Source organism: Schistocerca gregaria, chromosome 8 (assembly GCF_023897955.1).
Source record: "Schistocerca gregaria isolate iqSchGreg1 chromosome 8, iqSchGreg1.2, whole genome shotgun sequence".
Taxonomy (NCBI): Eukaryota; Metazoa; Arthropoda; class Insecta; order Orthoptera; family Acrididae; genus Schistocerca; species Schistocerca gregaria.
The window spans coordinates 6,275,381-6,296,660 of NC_064927.1; the positions used below are offsets into that span (position 1 = coordinate 6,275,381).

General features: G+C 47.5%; 8 non-coding genes across 8 annotated transcripts; all 8 read right to left on the bottom strand.

The window, feature by feature from the left end:
* Window positions 1-565: 565 nt before the first annotated feature.
* Window positions 566-638, bottom strand: Trnak-cuu (transfer RNA lysine (anticodon CUU)). The gene has a single exon. It is a non-coding gene; the product is annotated as a tRNA-Lys (tRNA).
* Window positions 639-2,086: 1,448 nt separating this feature from the next.
* On the bottom strand, window positions 2,087-2,159 carry Trnak-cuu (transfer RNA lysine (anticodon CUU)). Its single transcript has one exon. It is a non-coding gene; the product is annotated as a tRNA-Lys (tRNA).
* A 6,948-nt stretch (window positions 2,160-9,107) lies between these two features.
* Window positions 9,108-9,180, bottom strand: Trnak-cuu (transfer RNA lysine (anticodon CUU)). The gene has a single exon. It is a non-coding gene; the product is annotated as a tRNA-Lys (tRNA).
* Window positions 9,181-10,624: 1,444 nt separating this feature from the next.
* Window positions 10,625-10,697, bottom strand: Trnak-cuu (transfer RNA lysine (anticodon CUU)). Its single transcript has one exon. It is a non-coding gene; the product is annotated as a tRNA-Lys (tRNA).
* Window positions 10,698-12,129: 1,432 nt separating this feature from the next.
* Trnak-cuu (transfer RNA lysine (anticodon CUU)) lies at window positions 12,130-12,202 on the bottom strand. The gene has a single exon. It is a non-coding gene; the product is annotated as a tRNA-Lys (tRNA).
* A 1,436-nt stretch (window positions 12,203-13,638) lies between these two features.
* Window positions 13,639-13,711, bottom strand: Trnak-cuu (transfer RNA lysine (anticodon CUU)). Its single transcript has one exon. It is a non-coding gene; the product is annotated as a tRNA-Lys (tRNA).
* A 1,436-nt stretch (window positions 13,712-15,147) lies between these two features.
* On the bottom strand, window positions 15,148-15,220 carry Trnak-cuu (transfer RNA lysine (anticodon CUU)). Its single transcript has one exon. It is a non-coding gene; the product is annotated as a tRNA-Lys (tRNA).
* Window positions 15,221-16,665: 1,445 nt separating this feature from the next.
* Window positions 16,666-16,738, bottom strand: Trnak-cuu (transfer RNA lysine (anticodon CUU)). The gene has a single exon. It is a non-coding gene; the product is annotated as a tRNA-Lys (tRNA).
* Window positions 16,739-21,280: the final 4,542 nt, after the last annotated feature.

Below are 21,280 nucleotides of genomic sequence, written 5' to 3' on the forward strand. Positions count from 1 at the left end.
TATGCTGAACCGCTTTGGCAAAGGCTTTATCTGCGCCATTCGCCTTAATCACATCTGAGAGTAATTCTTAATAAAAGGCATGTCGCTAATTGTTCGTCATCACAGATACTGTTTGCTATACGGCCACGACGCGCAACTGATTTCCAAAATTCGACTTCTTCCTTTGAGGATGGAACTCACGACCTTTGGTTTACTAGTCCAGTGCTCTACCGCTGAGCTAAAGAGGCGCTGCGTAGCGGTACCTTTGCGTACTTCGTCCTTACGGTCGTCTGGATCATCAGACTTCAGCTGACAACACTTCATATTACCGACTAATATTTGCAGCTATGGCGACCCATTACTGCTTGGCTACACATCTGACACGTAACCGATGTCCTCTCCAAACAACAACACTAGCATTTCAGAACATGTCTTTCACACATGTCTACAAAATCACCTTCACATGCAAATATAGTTTCCTTGCGACTGACTGAGACGTAGGCAAAGTTTAAAGTTGCTATTTCCATTACATCACGTTAATCAGAAAAACGGTAATGTACATCTGCAGCGGAACAAAATTCCGTTTCGCCCAGCGTGGGGCTCGAACCCACGACCCTGAGATTAAGAGTCTCATGCTCTACCGACTGAGCTAGCCGGGCTACTTCGGTGAATACTTGCCGGGCAGCAAGTCACACAGTACTCGTTTGGGTTGGGTGGTCCCATACAGAATCTCTCCATGCTGCCTAATGTTTTCCTAACGTCACACTCGTCACGTACTTCACTTTTATTTCATAATCATTTCTGAGAGGTAAGGAATTGCATGACAACCTGCAGAGCTAGTGGCGTCAAAATTAACACTCATACTTGATGTGACTCAAAAGGCGAACTAGTTACTTTCCGACGTTGTTTTAGATGTGCAAGTGCCAGTGGAAACTCGCGGTGACGGCACTCTGCCGACCATTTCGCTAGTTAACACCGGTCTTGTAGTGTGTGTTTCAAGCTCAAGAGCATCTCCAAGCAGAAAATGGTCAACAGCAACATTCAGACGGTTTCGTACTGCTCAAATGCTACATTAAAACGGTATGTTTCTTTTTCAGAACTGATAAAACACGAGCGTGACAGCATTCGAACCTGTAATCTTCAGTTCCGAAGTCCGACGCCTTATCTATTAGGCCACACAGTCACTGACGACCAAGTGCAACTTGTATATGACTCATCTCGAAACGCTCACACCCCTGATAATTTGTGTTTTCGTTCTACACAGCCGCTGCCCTTGCTCTTTCCCACCCATTCGTTACATTCAACCTCTTACGTGACCGACCAAATATAGACTGGGAAACAAGACCACACACTTTGTGCATACGGAATCGAAGGCAGGGCGTGCCTCGCCGCATTTGCCACGATGGCCATTTGCTACTTCTGCAGAAGCGGCGGCGGCGACGACGACGACGACGACGACGACGACGACGACGACCGCGAGAGGCTCTGACATATGTGAGAAATACATCTATAAAATGTAATTCAGACTGCCTCGTCCCACCTTATGCTGAACCGCTTTGGCAAAGGCTTTATCTGCGCCATTCGCCTTAATCACATCTGAGAGTAATTCTTAATAAAAGGCATGTCGCTAATTGTTCGTCATCACAGATACTGTTTGCTATACGGCCACGACGCGCAACTGATTTCCAAAATTCGACTTCTTCCTTTGAGGATGGAACTCACGACCTTTGGTTTACTAGTCCAGTGCTCTACCGCTGAGCTAAAGAGGCGCGGCCTAGCGGTACCTTTGCGTACTTCGTCCTTACGGTCGTCTGGATCATCAGACTTCAGCTGACAACACTTCATATTACCGACTAATATTTGCAGCTATGGCGACCCATTACTGCTTGGCTACACATCTGACACGTAACCGATGTCCTCTCCAAACAACAACACTAGCATTTCAGAACATGTCTTTCACACATGTCTACAAAATCACCTTCACCTTCAAATACAGTTTCCTTGCGACTGACTGAGACGTAGGCAAAGTTTAAAGTTGCTATTTCCATTACATCACGTTAATCAGAAAAACGGTAATTTACATCTGCAGCGGAACAAAATTCCGTTTCGCCCAGCGTGGGGCTCGAACCCACGACCCTGAGATTAAGAGTCTCATGCTCTACCGACTGAGCTAGCCGGGCCGCTTCGGTGAATACTTGCCGGGCAGCACGTCACACAGTACTCGTTTGGGTTGGGTGGTCCCATACAGAATCTCTCCATGCTGCCTAATGTTTTCCTAACGTCACACTCGTCACGTACTTCACTTTTATTTCATAATCATTTCTGAGAGGTAAGGAATTGCATGACAACCTGCAGAGCTAGTGGCGTCAAAATTAACACTCATACTTGATGTGACTCAAAAGGCGAACGAGTTACTTTCCGACGTTGTTTTAGATGTGCAAGTGCCAGTGGAAACTCGCGGTGACGGCACTCTGCCGACCATTTCGCTAGTTAACACCGGTCTTGTAGTGTGTGTTTCAAGCTCAAGAGCATCTCCAAGCAGAAAATGGTCAACAGCAACATTCAGACGGTTTTGTGCTGCTCAAATGCTACATTAAAACGGTATGTTTCTTTTTCAGAACTGATAAAACACGAGCGTGACAGCATTCGAACCTGTAATCTTCAGTTCCGAAGTCCGACGCCTTATCTATTTTTTTTTTTTTTTTTTTTTTTTTTTTCATGGAAACAAATGAGACTTCCTTCTCAGTCATAAAATGAATGTATAAGAAAACAATTTATCTTTAACCCTGCGATACTGGCTTTCGGCTTCGGCTTCTTCTGTGCAATAAACAAAATAGCCTTCTTTGCCAGCAGAAGATAAGTGATTGTAATATGAAACTGTAAAAGTGTACTTCTCCCCAATTGTTTTTGTTTAAGCGTCGTTTCGCTTAAATAAACGATTTTTGTTTATCTCGTTGGCTTGTCAACCAATGCCCAGTCGCTCGAATACAATTTTAAGCATATTGCCGTAGTTTTTCTTGTGGTCTTTATATTTCAGGGCGTTATAAAAAGCACACTTCAAGTACATGTAAAAATCAGTGGAATTGTCATTTCCCAGGTGATTAATTACGTAATTCACATAGTGTCCCATTAACCAATGGACCGAGTTGTTTTTTGCTGCTGGAAAATAGCAAGTCTGAGGCCTGAGGAATGTAACAGGGGGAAAATTTACCACCGAAGATCTCGTAAGAAAAGCCAGTTGTTCCCTAATCCAATTACAGAGTTGTAGATTGCCACCGCACGTGAATCTGTGCACTAACGTGTCGATCAATTTACATTTGAGACATAGGTTCGTGTCGCTAACGCCGATTGCATGTAACCTTTCATTGGTGCTTACGGTCTCATTCACTGTTTTATACCACGCTGACTTGACGTCCGATGGTAGACCACGCATAGTAATATTTTTCCATATGGCGTCCCAATCAGTGTGTGGGTATTTACTTTCCAATTTGTTTCTCCCCTCCATTTTCTTTCGATGGGACAGAATATCGCGGGCCGTGATCCGTCGTGAGTTGATGATGACACCGCCGAGATAGCTGAATTCCACAAAATATACACGAACGTACTGGAGCCGGTTATTTATTTTTTGCACATTCACCGGCGCCTGTAAACTGGCAGGCCTGACAACTTCAAATAATTTAGTTGTAATGCTATCAGCGTGGTCGCTAAGGATAGTGGCGGTCCTTTTTATAAAAAGCGCAGACGCCTTATTTCTGATGTCAACTAACCCCAAACCTCCATTCCTGGGATCTAAGGTCGCAGTTTTTGCGTCGACTCTGAATATATCCCCTCTCCAAAGATAGCTGGCAATGGTAGACATTATCTTTTTTCCAATCATTTTCGGTAGTGGGAAGATCTGTGCTATAAAGTAACTCCTGGAGAGAATGCAGTGGTTAATGAAAATCACCCTCTGAACTTGGTTCAAGTTACGGTGGAGGTTTTCTCTTGTTGTTCCAAGAAGTTGTCCCGACGTATTTCTCCAATTGATAGCTGCCATTTTTAACGGACAAGGTGTCAGTGTTATTCCTAGTGCTTTGCATTGGGTGACCATTGTGGCCCAGGCTAAGGTGGTATGTTGAAAACCCCGCAGGTTTAGGAGTTTGCTTTTGTTTGCGTTGACACCTGCTCCGGAGACTCTACAGTACTTTTTAATTAGCGTTTCCAATTTCAAAATGTCGTCGGGATTTCGCAGGACGACTCCGACATCATCGGCATAGGCGTTTATGACTGTTCGGTGACCAGATAATGTGATGCCAGTTAGAGTGGCATGAACACTGCGGAGGAAAGGTTCTAATGAAAGCACGAATAGGAACATGGAGAGGGGGCTTCCTTGAGGAACGCCGCGCCTGATCTGAATCTGCTTTGTCCTCTGGCAGTTAACTGATATACAAGCGCTGATGCCTGTTGCAACATTGCTGATCACACTTACGACTCGCTCATTAAAACCTATTTTGTTCAGTGTGGCACTAAGGAATCTATGATCCACACGATCAAATGCTTTCTGGAAGTCAATAAACATGATAGCACATTTTATGGTGGTCACAGCAGTGATGGCAATTATATCTCTATATTCAGCTATGCTTTTGAAAATGCTCTTGGTAGGCACACAGGACTGGTATGGACTTACTATCTTTTTGGCCAACTGAGAGAGTCTGTTGTTTAAAATTCTGCCGATGATTTTATAATCAGAGTTTAACAGGGAGATAGGACGAAAGTTGTTGAGGTTTCTTTTTGCAGCATTTTTTGGGATTAGTACTATTGTGCTCTCTTTAAAAACAGCAGGTAAATGCTTTCCCTGAAGCATCTCGTTCGTCATTCGGGTAAACATGTCACCAATCAGTGGCCAGTATCGTTTATAAAATTCAACAGGCAAACCATCCGGTCCCGGCGATTTCCTCAGAGGAGATTTGCAGATGATTCTGTGGATATCTTCGTTAGTACACTCAACGAGAAGGTCTTCGTTTTCCTCGTCCGAGACCTGTGGAGCTATGTAACTAAGGAACTCATCGAAGGACTCTTCACATGCCGGGTTGGCAGTGTATAGGTCTTCGTAATATTTGTGCACTGCATTGACGATGTCTCTCTGAGTCGTGAGTGTCTCGCCAGTTTCAGACTGAAGTCCATCAATGAAGGTGCGTCTCCTGTTTCTTTCGTGCTTCAGTAGATGGTACAAGGAAGCATGTTCATCCTCCACGACTGTCTTAGCCTTGGATTTTAATTTCAGACCCTCCATCTGCTGTCTTTTAAGACTGAGCAATTTGGCCTTAGTTTGCTTGATATCTGCCAGACGGACGTTGGAAGTGTTTGCCTGCTCATATAAATTTCGCAGCATGGTATAATAAAATTCGATGGAATTTTTCAAGTCTTTCGATCGTTGTACACTATACTGGATGAGAACTTTTCTCAGTTTAGGCTTTGCCCTGTTGCACCACCAGTCTAGTACTGAGACGTGTCTATCTGCAGAGCGGAGGCACAATGCCCACGCTTCTGTCAAACTTTCTTCTAATCCGTCGTCCTGCATCAGTGACGTATTAAGGTGCCATGAACTTCTAAAACGGCGAGTGGGTTGCGCAGTAAGGTTGATGGAAGCTAGCACGGAGCTATGATCAGAAAAGTAAACTGGAATCGTCTCTGCTTTAATGAAGGAGCTAACTAGACTTTGCGATATGTAGAGTCTGTCGATCCTGCTACGTGAGTGAGGACCTAGGAATGTAAATGCCACAAAAGTGGGATACATTATTTCCCAAGCATCTTTAAGCTGTAAAACAGTGACGAAACGCTTCAGTTCACTGCAGTTATTAAAATTCGGAACCTGGTCTTTCTTATTTATCACACAATTAAAATCACCGCCTATTATAAGATCTTTTGGGTTTTTCCGTAATAAATAAATGATTTCTTCTTTATAGAACTGTGCTCTTTCCATTCTATTGGATGTGCCAGAAGGGGCATACAGATTGATAAGGGTAGAACCAAAGACTTTTATACCTATCGCTCTGCCGGAGTCCAACCTCTCGATATCCGAGACAGGAATCCCCTCCCTGACTAAAATTGCTGTACCGACGTTGGTGTCAAGTGAGACATTTAAAATCGCCAAATATCCAGGCACTGTAAGATTAGTCAGCACTACTTCCTGTAGGAAAGCAATGTCCGTCCCTGACTCATATAAATAATCCTTGAGCGCTGTAACTTTAGTCACGGATGTAATCCTGTTAATATTGATAGTCGTAATTGTATATGCCTGGGACATTTAGTTTGCATAAAAAGTAAATAAGTGATTAAAAAGATAACAAAATATTAATAAAAAAAAAAAAAAAAAAGAAGGAAAAGAGATGTGCAGCTTCTAGAAGAGAGAAACGACTCCGCTTAAACAAACATCTAAAAGAATAGTCAGTATTTGAAGCTCGGTAAACACTTCATCTGGTTCCTCTGAAATATGACTAAGACAGTAGTACAATTAGAAATGAAACTGGTTCAACAAAATCCCTTTTTTTTTCATCTTACAGCCTCATTTTGGTGCAGGATTCCGAACATCTCGGGTTTTAGTTTTACCGAGGGGCTTTGCATCACTAATGTCACTTGAAGGTACCTCCTTAGGTCTTTCCGTGATGATTTCATACAAGACGTTCTTGGCCGTCGCTTCCTCTTGTGCTGGTTGTTGTTTGCTTTGGTTACGGGAAGCTTTGAGAGTAGGTAGCGGTTTGAGTCGGCGTCTTCGGACATCTTGGTTCAACGCGCCGTCATTCGGATTGTCTATCTTTACCACCGTTGTGACCGAAGCTGCCTCAACAGCGTCCTTTTTACGAGTGCCATTTCCTTGTTCTTCCGTCACTAGCTCCAGAGCACTGACTGAGTCGGCGGTTTGTGGGTCTGTAAGTTCTTGAGTTGGGTTCCGCTCCGTCACCTCTTGTGCTTCGGAGTGCGCCTCTTCCGTCTCCGCGACAATCGTTACTGCGTCCCCTCCGTGGACCGTTTGTACCTGTTCAGCCGCCGACAGCGGCCGGGTTGCCTCAGCGGCTGTCGTCACGTCAATACATGTACTGTTTGTTTCCTCGAGCACATCCGCATTACACTGCTTCTGCTTGCGGGTGGAAGGCGAATTACGGGCGGACTCTCCGTCCGAGCCGTCATCGGTCGTTTCCAACGGTCGCTTCTTATTCTGGAGATCGCAATCGGGAACAGAAGGGTGTGATGTAATGACGCTCAGGGGAGGGAACTCCGTAGTAGTTATGGCGGGCACTGCAGAAGTACATGCACCACTGTCGTTAACCGAAAGAAGGGAAGTGCTATTTGGTAAGACATCGCTGAGGGTCAGTTTTTGACGCTGTGTTAGATTGTTCCTAAGAACAAAAACACGGCGCGGACAATCTTGTCGGAAATGACCTGTCTCATTGCAAATATTGCACGTGCGCTCCTGACCAGAATACACAACATGTGCTTTATGGCCGGCAACGGATATATGGGACGGAATGTTGGCTTTCACCTCCATTTCAACGGATCTAATGCCATTAAAACACTGTATCTTGTATAGCTTCGACCATCTTTCGTTATAGATAGATTTAACTTCGCCATATTTAGATAGAGCGTCTTTGATCAACTGATTATCAATTTCAATTGGAACATTCAAAATCCTGACATTGGTGTACATGATATCAGCTTTTCGTACAGAGACATTACTTTTTGAACCGTCTCGATGAACAAATTCGACGGAATTACCCCATTTTGCAAGCAACTTATCGACTGTCACTGAGTTCAGAAATTTAACAAAAACACAGTATTTTTCAGCATCTAATTGCGTGGTATGAACAGAGTCAGAATTAATACCGATTACCTCAGTCAGCCAATCGTGGATTTCCAGCGCAGTGGGTTGGACCGGCCGTGTTCCTTTCTCGAACGAGAAGACTAAAGTATTCTTCCTGACGGTGTCAGACATGGTCGTCGGTTCCGACGAAATTCCGGCAACAACCGAAATTGCGGCGAAGCACGAAACGTGGAACGGACGAAAGCACTATAAAAACACTTATCAGAGACACCACTCAAAAATTACAGCGAAAATGTACAGCTAACTTCACGTAAACACCAAACACCGGCGATAGCGCTAACGTACGCGGAGTAAACAACAAGCACGTCCGACCGCGGCGACGGCTAAAGCCAGAATGTATCTATTAGGCCACACAGTCACTGACGACCAAGTGCAACTTATATATGACTCATCTCGAAACGCTCACACCCCTGATAATTTGTGTTTTCGATCTACACAGCCGCTGCCCTTGCTCTTTCCCACCCATTCGTTACATTCAACCTCTTACGTGACCGACCAAATATAGACTGGGAAACAAGACCACACACTTTGTGCATACGGAATCGAAGGCAGGGCGTGCCTCGCCGCATTTGCCACGATGGCCATTTGCTACTTCTGCAGAAGCGGCGGCGGCGACGACGACGACGACGACGACGACCGCGAGAGGCTCTGACATATGTGAGAAATACATCTATAAAATGTAATTCAGACTGCCTCGTCCCACCTTATGCTGAACCGCTTTGGCAAAGGCTTTATCTGCGCCATTCGCCTTAATCACATCTGAGAGTAATTCTTAATAAAAGTCATGTCGCTAATTGTTCGTCATCACAGATACTGTTTGCTATACGGCCACGACGCGCAACTGATTTCAAAAATTCGACTTCTTCCTTTGAGGATGGAACTCACGACCTTTGGTTTACTAGTACAGTGCTCCACCGCTGAGCTAAAGAGGCGCGGCCTAGCGGTACCTTTGCGCACTTCGTCCTTACGGTCGTCTGGATCATCAGACTTCAGCTGACAACACTTCATATTACCGACTAATATTTGCAGCTATGGCGACCCATTACTGCTTGGCTACACATCTGACACGTAACCGATGTCCTCTCCAAACAACAACACTAGCATTTCAGAACATGTCTTTCACACATGTCTACAAAATCACCTTCACCTTCAAATACAGTTTCCTTGCGACTGACTGAGACGTAGGCAAAGTTTAAAGTTGCTATTTCCATTACATCACGTTAATCAGAAAAATGGTAATTTACATCTGCATCGGAACAAAATTCCGTTTCGCCCAGCGTGAGGCTCGAACCCACGACCCTGAGATTAAGAGTCTCATGCTCTACCGACTGAGCTAGACGGGCTGCTTCGGTGAATACTTGCCGGGCAGCACGTCACACAGTACTCGTTTGGGTTGGGTGGTCCCATACAGAATCTCTCCATGCTGCCTAATGTTTTCCTAACGTCACACTCGTCACGTACTTCACTTTTATTTCATAATCATTTCTGAGAGGTAAGGAATTGCATGACAACCGGCAGAGCTAGTGGCGTCAAACTTAACACTCATACTTGATGTGACTCAAAAGGCGAACGAGTTACTTTCCGACGTTGTTTTAGATGTGCAAGTGCCAGTGGAAACTCGTGGTGACGGCACTCTGCCGACCATTTCGCTAGTTAACACCGGTATTGTAGTGTGTGTTTCAAGCTCAAGAGCATCTCCAAGCAGAAAATGGTCAACAGCAACATTCAGACGGTTTCGTACTGCTCAAATGCTACATTAAAACGGTATGTTTCTTTTTCAGAACTGATAAAACACGAGCGTGACAGCATTCGAACCTGTAATCTCCAGTTCCGAAGTCCGACGCCTTATCAATTAGGCCACACAGTCACTGACGACCAAGTGCAACTTGTATATGACTCATCTCGAAACGCTCACACCCCTGATAATTTGTGTTTTCGTTCTACACAGCCGCTGCCCTTGCTCTTTCCCACCCATTCGTTACATTCAACCTCTTACGTGACCGACCAAATATAGACTGGGAAACAATACCACACACTTTGTGCATACGGAATCGAAGGCACGGCGTGCCTCGCCGCATTTGCCACGATGGCCATTTGCTACTTCTGCAGAAGCGGCGGCGGCGACGACGACGACGACGACGACGACGACGACGACCGCGAGAGGCTCTGACATATGTGAGAAATACATCTATAAAATGTAATTCAGACTGCCTCGTCCCACCTTATGCTGAACCGCTTTGGCAAATGCTTTATCTGCGCCATTCGCCTTAATCACATCTGAGAGTAATTCTTAATAAAAGGCATGTCGCTAATTGTTCGTCATCACAGATACTGTTTGCTATACGGCCACGACGCGCAACTGATTTCCAAAATTCGACTTCTTCCTTTGAGGATGGAACTCACGACTCTTGATTTACTAGTCCAGTGCTCTACCACTGACTAAAGAGGCGCGACCTAGCGGTACTTTTGCGTACTTCGTCCTTACGGTCGTCTGGATCATCAGACTTCAGCTGACAACACTTCATATTACCGACTAATATTTGCAGCTATGGCGACCCATTACTGCTTGGCTACACATCTGACACGTAACCGATGTCCTCTCCAAACAACAACACTTGCATTTCAGAACATGTCTTTCACACAAGTCTACAAAATCACCTTCACCTTCAAATACAGTTTCCTTGCGACTGACAGAGACGTAGGCAAAGTTTAAAGTTGCTATTTCCATTACATCACGTTAATCAGAAAAACGGTAATTTACATCTGCAGCGGAAAACAATTCCGTTCCGCCCAGCGTGGGGCTCGAACCCACGACCCTCAGATTAAGAGTCTCATGCTCTACCGACTGAGCTAGCCGGGCTGCTTCGGTGAATACTTGCCGGGCAGCACAACACTCGTTTGGGTTGGGTGGTCCTATACAGAATCTCTCCATGCTGCCTAATGTTTTCCTAACGTCACACTCTTCACGTACTTCACTTTTATTTCATAATCATTTCTGAGAGGTAAGGAATTGCATGACAACCTGCAGAGCTAGTGGCGTCAAAATTAACACTCATACTTGATGTGACTCAAAAGGCGAACGAGTTACTTTCCGACGTTGTTTTAGATGTGCAAGTGCCAGTGGAAACTCGCGGTGACGGCACTCTGCCGACCATTTCGCTAGTTAACACCGGTCTTGTAGTGTGTGTTTCAAGCTCAAGAGCATCTCCAAGCAGAAAATGGTCAACAGCAACATTCAGACGGTTTCGTACTGCTCAAATGCTACATTAAAACGGTATGTTTCTTTTTCAGAACTGATAAAACACGAGCGTGACAGCATTCGAACCTGTAATCTTCAGTTCCGAAGTCTGACGCCTTATCAATTAGGCCACACAGTCACTGACGACCAAGTGCAACTTGTATATGACTCATCTCGAAACGCTCACACCCCTGATAATTTGTGTTTTCGTTCTACACAGCCGCTGCCCTTGCTCTTTCCCACCCATTCGTTACATTCAACCTCTTACGTGACCGACCAAATATAGACTGGGAAACAATACCACACACTTTGTGCATACGGAATCGAAGGCACGGCGTGCCTCGCCGCATTTGCCACGATGGCCATTTGCTACTTCTGCAGAAGCGGCGGCGGCGACGACGACGACGACGACGACGACGACCGCGAGAGGCTCTGACATATGTGAGAAATACATCTATAAAATGTAATTCAGACTGCCTCGTCCCACCTTATGCTGAACCGCTTTGGCAAATGCTTTATCTGCGCCATTCGCCTTAATCACATCTGAGAGTAATTCTTAATAAAAGGCATGTCGCTAATTGTTCGTCATCACAGATACTGTTTGCTATACGGCCACGACGCGCAACTGATTTCCAAAATTCGACTTCTTCCTTTGAGGATGGAACTCACGACCTTTTGTTTACTAGTCCAGTGCTCTACCACTGAGCTAAAGAGGCGCGGCCTAGCGGTACCTTTGCGTACTTCGTCCTTACGGTCGTCTGGATCATCAGACTTCAGCTGACAACACTTCATATTACCGACTAATATTTGCAGCTATGGCGACCCATTACTGCTTGGCTACACATCTGACACGTAACCGATGTCCTCTCCAAACAACAACACTAGCATTTCAGAACATGTCTTTCACACATGTCTACAAAATCACCTTCACCTTCAAATACAGTTTCCTTGCGACTGACTGAGACGTAGGCAAAGTTTAAAGTTGCTATTTCCATTACATCACGTTAATCAGAAGAACGGTAATTTACATCTGCAGCGGAACAAAATTCCGTTTCGCCCAGCGTGGGGCTCGAACCCACGACCCTGAGATTAAGAGTCTCATGCTCTACCGACTGAGCTAGCCGGGCTGCTTCGGTGAATACTTGCCGGGCAGCACGTCACACAGTACTCGTTTGGGTTGGGTGGTCCCATACAGAATCTCTCCATGCTGCCTAATGTTTTCCTAACGTCACACTCTTCACGTACTTCACTTTTATTTCATAATCATTTCTGAGAGGTAAGGAATTGCATGACAACCTGCAGAGCTAGTGGCGTCAAAATTAACACTCATACTTGATGTGACTCAAAAGGCGAACGAGTTACTTTCCGACGATGTTTTAGATGTGCAAGTGCCAGTGGAAACTCGCGGTGACGGCAATCTGCCGACCATTTCGCTAGTTAACACCGGTCTTGTAGTGTGTGTTTCAAGCTCAAGAGCATCTCCAAGCAGAAAATGGTCAACAGCAACATTCAGACGGTTTCGTACTGCTCAAATGCTACATTAAAACGGTATGTTTCTTTTTCAGAACTGATAAAACACGAGCGTGACAGCATTCGAACCTGTAATCTTCAGTTCCGAAGTCCGACGCCTTATCAATTAGGCCACACAGTCACTGACGACCAAGTGCAACTTGTATATGACTCATCTCGAAACGCTCACACCCCTGATAATTTGTGTTTTCGTTCTACACAGCCGCTGCCCTTGCTCTTTCCCACCCATTCGTTACATTCAACCTCTTACGTGACCGACCAAATATAGACTGGGAAACAATACCACACACTTTGTGCATACGGAATCGAAGGCACGGCGTGCCTCGCCGCATTTGCCACGATGGCCATTTGCTACTTCTGCAGAAGCGGCGGCGGCGACGACGACGACGACGACGACGACCGCGAGAGGCTCTGACATATGTGAGAAATACATCTATAAAATGTAATTCAGACTGCCTCGTCCCACCTTATGCTGAACCGCTTTGGCAAATGCTTTATCTGCGCCATTCGCCTTAATCACATCTGAGAGTAATTCTTAATAAAAGGCATGTCGCTAATTGTTCGTCATCACAGATACTGTTTGCTATACGGCCACGACGCGCAACTGATTTCCAAAATTCGACTTCTTCCTTTGAGGATGGAACTCACGACCTTTTGTTTACTAGTCCAGTGCTCTACCACTGAGCTAAAGAGGCGCGGCCTAGCGGTACCTTAGCGTACTTCGTCCTTACGGTCGTCTGGATCATCAGACTTCAGCTGACAACACTTCATATTACCGACTAATATTTGCAGCTATGGCGACCCATTACTGCTTGGCTACACATCTGACACGTAACCGATGTCCTCTCCAAACAACAACACTAGCATTTCAGAACATGTCTTTCACACATGTCTACAAAATCACCTTCACCTTCAAATACAGTTTCCTTGCGACTGACTGAGACGTAGGCAAAGTTTAAAGTTGCTATTTCCATTACATCACGTTAATCAGAAAAACGGTAATTTACATCTGCAGCGGAACAAAATTCCGTTTCGCCCAGCGTGGGGCTCGAACCCACGACCCTGAGATTAAGAGTCTCATGCTCTACCGACTGAGCTAGCCGGGCTGCTTCGGTGAATACTTGCCGGGCAGCACGTCACACAGTACTCGTTTGGGTTGGGTGGTCCCATACAGAATCTCTCCATGCTGCCTAATGTTTTCCTAACGTCACACTCTTCACGTACTTCACTTTTATTTCATAATCATTTCTGAGAGGTAAGGAATTGCATGACAACCTGCAGAGCTAGTGGCGTCAAAATTAACACTCATACTTGATGTGACTCAAAAGGCGAACGAGTTACTTTCCGACGTTGTTTTAGATGTGCAAGTGCCAGTGGAAACTCGCGGTGACGGCACTCTGCCGACCATTTCGCTAGTTAACACCGGTCTTGTAGTGTGTGTTTCAAGCTCAAGAGCATCGGCAAGCAGAAAATGGTCAACAGCAACATTCAGACGGTTTCGTACTGCTCAAATGCTACATTAAAACGGTATGTTTCTTTTTCAGAACTGATAAAACACGAGCGTGACAGCATTCGAACCTGTAATCATCAGTTCCGAAGTCCGACGCCTTATCAATTAGGCCACACAGTCACTGACGACCAAGTGCAACTTGTATATGACTCATCTCGAAACGCTCACACCCCTGATAATTTGTGTTTTCGTTCTACACAGCCGCTGCCCTTGCTCTTTCCCACCCATTCGTTACATTCAACCTCTTACGTGACCGACCAAATATAGACTGGGAAACAATACCACACACTTTGTGCATACGGAATCGAAGGCACGGCGTGCCTCGCCGCATTTGCCACGATGGCCATTTGCTACTTCTGCAGAAGCGGCGGCGGCGACGACGACGACGACGACGACGACCGCGAGAGGCTCTGACATATGTGAGAAATACATCTATAAAATGTAATTCAGACTGCCTCGTCCCACCTTATGCTGAACCGCTTTGGCAAATGCTTTATCTGCGCCATTCGCCTTAATCACATCTGAGAGTAATTCTTAATAAAAGGCATGTCGCTAATTGTTCGTCATCACAGATACTGTTTGCTATACGGCCACGACGCGCAACTGATTTCCAAAATTCGACTTCTTCCTTTGAGGATGGAACTCACGACCTTTTGTTTACTAGTCCAGTGCTCTACCACTGAGCTAAAGAGGCGCGGCCTAGCGGTACCTTTGCGTACTTCGTCCTTACGGTCGTCTGGATCATCAGACTTCAGCTGACAACACTTCATATTACCGACTAATATTTGCAGCTATGGCGACCCATTACTGCTTGGCTACACATCTGACACGTAACCGATGTCCTCTCCAAACAACAACACTAGCATTTCAGAACATGTCTTTCACACATGTCTACAAAATCACCTTCACCTTCAAATACAGTTTCCTTGCGACTGACTGAGACGTAGGCAAAGTTTAAAGTTGCTATTTCCATTACATCACGTTAATCAGAAAAACGGTAATTTACATCTGCAGCGGAACAAAATTCCGTTTCGCCCAGCGTGGGGCTCGAACCCACGACCCTGAGATTAAGAGTCTCATGCTCTACCGACTGAGCTAGCCGGGCTGCTTCGGTGAATACTTGCCGGGCAGCACGTCACACAGTACTCGTTTGGGTTGGGTGGTCCCATACAGAATCTCTCCATGCTGCCTAATGTTTTCCTAACGTCACACTCTTCACGTACTTCACTTTTATTTCATAATCATTTCTGAGAGGTAAGGAATTGCATGACAACCTGCAGAGCTAGTGGCGTCAAAATTAACACTCATACTTGATGTGACTCAAAAGGCGAACGAGTTACTTTCCGACGTTGTTTTAGATGTGCAAGTGCCAGTGGAAACTCGTGGTGACGGCACTCTGCCGACCATTTCGCTAGTTAACACCGGTCTTGTAGTGTGTGTTTCAAGCTCAAGAGCATCTCCAAGCAGAAAATGGTCAACAGCAACATTCAGACGGTTTCGTACTGCTCAAATGCTACATTAAAACGGTATGTTTCTTTTTCAGAACTGATAAAACACGAGCGTGACAGCATTCGAACCTGTAATCTTCAGTTCCGAAGTCCGACGCCTTATCTATTAGGCCACACAGTCACTGACGACCAAGTGCAACTTGTATATGACTCATCTCGAAACGCTCACACCCCTGATAATTTGTGTTTTCGTTCTACACAGCCGCTGCCCTTGCTCTTTCCCACCCATTCGTTACATTCAACCTCTTACGTGACCGACCAAATATAGACTGGGAAACAAGACCACACACTTTGTGCATACGGAATCGAAGGCAGGGCGTGCCTCGCCGCATTTGCCACGATGGCCATTTGCTACTTCTGCAGAAGCGGCGGCGGCGACGACGACGACGACGACGACGACGACGACGACCGCGAGAGGCTCTGACATATGTGAGAAATACATCTATAAAATGTAATTCAGACTGCCTCGTCCCACCTTATGCTGAACCGCTTTGGCAAAGGCTTTATCTGCGCCATTCGCCTTAATCACATCTGAGAGTAATTCTTAATAAAAGGCATGTCGCTAATTGTTCGTCATCACAGATAGTGTTTGCTGTACGGCCACGACGCGCAACTGATTTCCAAAATTCGACTTCTTCCTTTGAGGATGGAACTCACGACCTTTGGTTTACTAGTCCAGTGCTCTACCGCTGAGCTAAAGAGGCGCGGCCTAGCGGTACCTTTGCGTACTTCGTCCTTACGGTCGTCTGGATCATCAGACTTCAGCTGACAACACTTCATATTACCGACTAATATTTGCAGCTATGGCGACCCATTACTGCTTGGCTACACATCTGACACGTATCCGATGTCCTCTCCAAACAACAACACTAGCATTTCAGAACATGTCTTTCACACATGTCTACAAAATCACCTTCACCTTCAAATACAGTTTCCTTGCGACTGACTGAGACGTAGGCAAAGTTTACAGTTGCTATTTCCATTACATCACGTTAATCAGAAAAACGGTAATTTACATCTGCAGCGGAACAAAATTCCGTTTCGCCCAGCGTGGGGCTCGAACCCACGACCCTGAGATTAAGAGTCTCATGCTCTACCGACTGAGCTAGCCGGGCTGCTTCGGTGAATACTTGCCGGGCAGCACGTCACACAGTACTCGTTTGGGTTGGGTGGTCCCATACAGAATCTCTCCATGCTGCCTAATGTTTTCCTAACGTCACACTCGTCACGTACTTCACTTTTATTTCATAATCATTTCTGAGAGGTAAGGAATTCGATGACAACCTGCAGAGCTAGTGGCGTCAAAATTAACACTCATACTTGATGTGACTCAAAAGGCGAACGAGATACTTTCCGACGTTGTTTTAGATGTGCAAGTGCCAGTGGAAACTCGCGGTGACGGCACTCTGCCGACCATTTCGCTAGTTAACACCGGTCTTGTAGTGTGTGTTTCAAGCTCAAGAGCATCTCCAAGCAGAAAATGGTCAACAGCAACATTCAGAAGGTTTCGTACTGCTCAAATGCTACATTAAAACGGTATGTTTCTTTTTCAGAACTGATAAAACACGAGCGTGACAGCATTCGAACCTGTAATCTTCAGTTTCGAAGTCCGACGCCTTATCTATTAGGCCACACAGTCACTGACGACCAAGTGCAACTTGTATATGACTCATCTCGAAACGCTCACACCCCTGATAATTTGTGTTTTCGTTCTACACAGCCGCTGCCCTTGCTCTTTCCCACCCATTCGTTACATTCAACCTCTTACGTGACCGACCAAATATAGACTGGGAAACAAGACCACACACTTTGTGCATACGGAATCGAAGGCAGGGCGTGCCTCGCCGCATTTGCCACGATGGCCATTTGCTACTTCTGCAGAAGCGGCGGCGGCGGCGACGACGACGACGACGACGACGACCGCGAAAGGCTCTGACATATGTGAGAAATACATCTATAAAATGTAATTCAGACTGCCTCATCCCACCTTATGCTGAACCGCTTTTTTTTTTTTTTTTTTTTCCTTTATTGTGATTTTAATACCTGTGACAAACAGGTAGGCCGGCAGCGGACCAAGTATGCCGCTCTTCGGCCTCAGAGTATACACAGAACAGAGATGAGTGAGATATAAAAACAATCAAGACGGCGGGGTACAAACAGTAGACAAAACAGAGTTAAAACGGAGTCGGTCACGTGCGTAGCACAATGGATAAAAGCGGAGAAACACGGTGCACAAACGCAGATGGCAGATGGCCACACGTGAACCAGCGGAGCACAAACGACGAAACACAAACACACTGCAGGAGAGTCGAGGCACAAACACATGCGACGGTCTTCGGCGTAGGACGATGAAAGTAACTGATGGAAGACAGCAGAGTCGTGGCCTGCCAAGGGGAAAAGGTGTGGGGAAGAGGAGAGAGAGGGGGAGGGGAAGATGCCAGTGGAGGAGAGGGATGGAGGAGAAGGGGGAGGGTAGGGGGAGTGGAAGCCCAAGGAGAAAGGGGAGGGGAGGGAGGGAGAGAAGGGAGAGAGGGTGCCCACAGGAAAAGGAGAGGAGAGGGAAGGTAAGGCTCAAAGTTGGTAGGAGGGGTAGATGGAGGGGAGGAGGGCATCATCAGGGAGGGGGAGTTGACGGAAGCCACCGAGGGAGAGGGTGTGGAGGGTGTAAAGATGGAGAGCAGGTGGGATATAGGAATGCAGGCGCGGCAGCGGGTTGGGGTGGGAGAGGATGGGAGAGACAAGAGGGTGTGGAGGATCAAGCTTGCGGGAGGTGTAGAGGATCCGTAACCGTTCGAGGAAAAGGAGGAGGTGCGGGAAGGGAATCAGGTCATAGAGGATCCGCGTGGGGGAAGGGAGACGGATGCGATAGGCGAGGCGGAGCGCATGGCGTTCTAGGATCTGAATGGACTTGTAGAAGGTAGGAGGGGCAGAGATCCAGGCGGGATGAGCATAGCAAAGGATAGGACGGATGAGGGACTTGTAGGTGTAGAGGATGGTGGAAGGGTCCAGACCCCATGTACGGCCAGAAAGGAGCTTAAGGAGGCGGAGGCGGGAGCGTGCCTTGGCTTGGATCGTCCGGAGATGTGGGTTCCAGGAGAGGCGACGGTCGAGGGTGACACCAAGGTACTTGAGAGTAGGTGTGAGGGTGATGGGACGGCCATAAATAGTAAGATAGAAATCAAGGAGACGGAAGGAACGAGTGGTTTTGCCTACAATGATCGCCTGGGTCTTGGAAGGATTGACCTTGAGCAACCACTGGTTACACCAAGTGGTGAACCGGTCAAGATAGGATTGGAGAAGGTGCTGGGAGCGTTGCAGGGTGGGAGCGAGGGCAAGGAAGGCAGTGTCATCGGCGTACTGGAGAAGGTGTAGGGGAGGTGCAGGTGGAGGCATGTCTGCCGTGTAAAGGAGGTAGAGAAGAGGGGAAAGGACGGAACCTTGGGGCACACCGGCGGAGGGGTAGAAGGTGTAGGAATCAGTGTTGTGGATGGTGACATAGGAAGGACGGTGGGAAAGGAAGGAAGCGACCAGACGGACATAGTTGAGAGGAAGAGCAAAGGTTTGGAGCTTGAAAAGGAGACCGGAATGCCACACACGGTCATATGCGCGTTCGAGGTCGAGGGAAAGGAAGATGGCGGAACGACGGGAATTGAGTTGTTCGGAGAGGAGGTGAGTGAGGTGAAGGAGGAGGTCATCGGCTGAGAAGGACGGCCGAAAGCCACATTGGGTAGGGGGGAGGAGGCGGTGTTGGTGAAGGTGCTTGTGTAGGCGGCGGGTAAGAATGGATTCCAGGACCTTGCTGAAGACCGAGGTAAGGCTGATGGGACGGTAGGAGGAGACAGCGGAAGGCGGTTTGTCGGGCTTGAGGAACATCAGGATCCGGGAGGTTTTCCACAGGTCGGGGTAGTAGCCGGTGGACAGGACCACATTGTAGAGCCTGGCCAATGTGGAGAGGAAGGAGGCAGGAGCTTCACGGAGGTGACGGTAAGTAACACGATCGTGACCGGGAGCAGTGTTGCGTTTAGGGCGAAGTGTAGCAATGATATCTTGAGCGGTGATTGGGGTATTGAGTTCTGTGTGTGTGATGTTGTCCAAGTACTGGAAGCCAGGAGCAAGCGGGGGGACAGAGGTATCAGTTCGATCACGGACATCAGGAAAGAGGGAATAATCGAACTGGGGATCGTCAGGGATGGTAAGGATATCGGAGAGGTAGGAGGCGAAATGGTTGGCCTTACTAAGGGCATCAGGGAAGGGGTGGTCATCATGAAGGAGAGGGTAGTAGGGAGAGGGTTTAGATCCGGTAAGGCGGCGGAAGGCTGACCAGTACTTGGACGAGTTGATAGGTAAGGTGGCATTAAGACGGGTGCATGTCTGTCGCCAGTCCCGGCGTTTCTTTGCCGTGAGTAAGTTCCTGATGTGTCGCTGTAGTTGCCGGTGGCGTCGTAGTGTGTCCTGGTCACGTGTGTGAAGGAAGGCACGGTAGAGCCGGCGGGATTCACGCAGGAGAAGGACGGCCTGTGGGGGTAAGGTGGGGCGGTGCGGATGGATGGCAATGGTAGGGACGTGGGCCTCCACGGCCTCAGACAAGGTCTGCTGGAGAAAGGAGGCAGCACGGGTAACGTCATCAGGTTGGTGGTAGGTGAGGGGGTGGCTATCGACCTGGAGAGCAAGGGAGTCCCGGTAGGCATTCCAGTTGGCACGGGAGTAGTCATGGACATATTTCGGGGGAGGGTCATGGCGCGGGTCGGGACGGGGGCGACGACCGTCTGATACAGTGAGGAGGACAGGGAGATGGTCACTGCCAATGGGATCAAGGACGTCCACCGCTATGCGGCCAAGCAGGGTGGGGGAGGCTAGGACGACATCGGGAGTGGTATTGGATTCAGGGCGGGTGTGTTGGGGAATTGGAAGGACGTCGCCTTGGAGGGTGGCAAGGAACCGATGCCACCGCCGTAACTGGGCGGCAGAACGACTATGGATGTTAAGGTCGGCGGCGATCACGTAGGAGGAGAAGGTACGGTCGATGTGGGAAAGGAAGTCGAAAGGAATAGGTGCAGCGGGGCGGACATAGATGGTGGCACAGGTAAGGGTAAGGCCGGGGAAGAAGAGACTAAGGATCAAGTGTTCTGTGGGGTCAGGAAGGAGGGGTTGGAGCCGGACAGGGATCTGGCGGTGGTGGCCAATGGCAACTCCGCCACGCGCTATCTGGAGTGGATTGTCAGACCGGTGAAGGAGGTAGGGCGAGGTGTGGACGGTGTGGTGGGGCTGAAGAAAGGTTTCGTTCAGAAGGAAGGCATCCACACGGTGGGTCGTAAGGGTATGCATAAGGAGGTGCTTGTTGGTGGGAAGGGAGCGGATGTTATTGAACAGGATACGGTGCTGTCGTGCCATAATGGGAATTTAAACGAGGGTGTCGAGACGGGAGAAGGTGAAATGGGCCTGGTTGTGGGAATAGGTGGCGTAGGTGTTGAGGTGGAACACGGAACGGGCAGCGAGGGAAATCTGGTGGAGGGTGTGGGGACGCTGAAAGGGATGGACGTTCTGGAGCACTATTGTGACGAACCTGATGATGTCCTCTGCGGTGGGGGGAGGACGGAGGGAATTGCCAGGAGGGGTGGGGTCATCCAAAGGGCGGAGAGGAACAGTGAGTTCAGGAG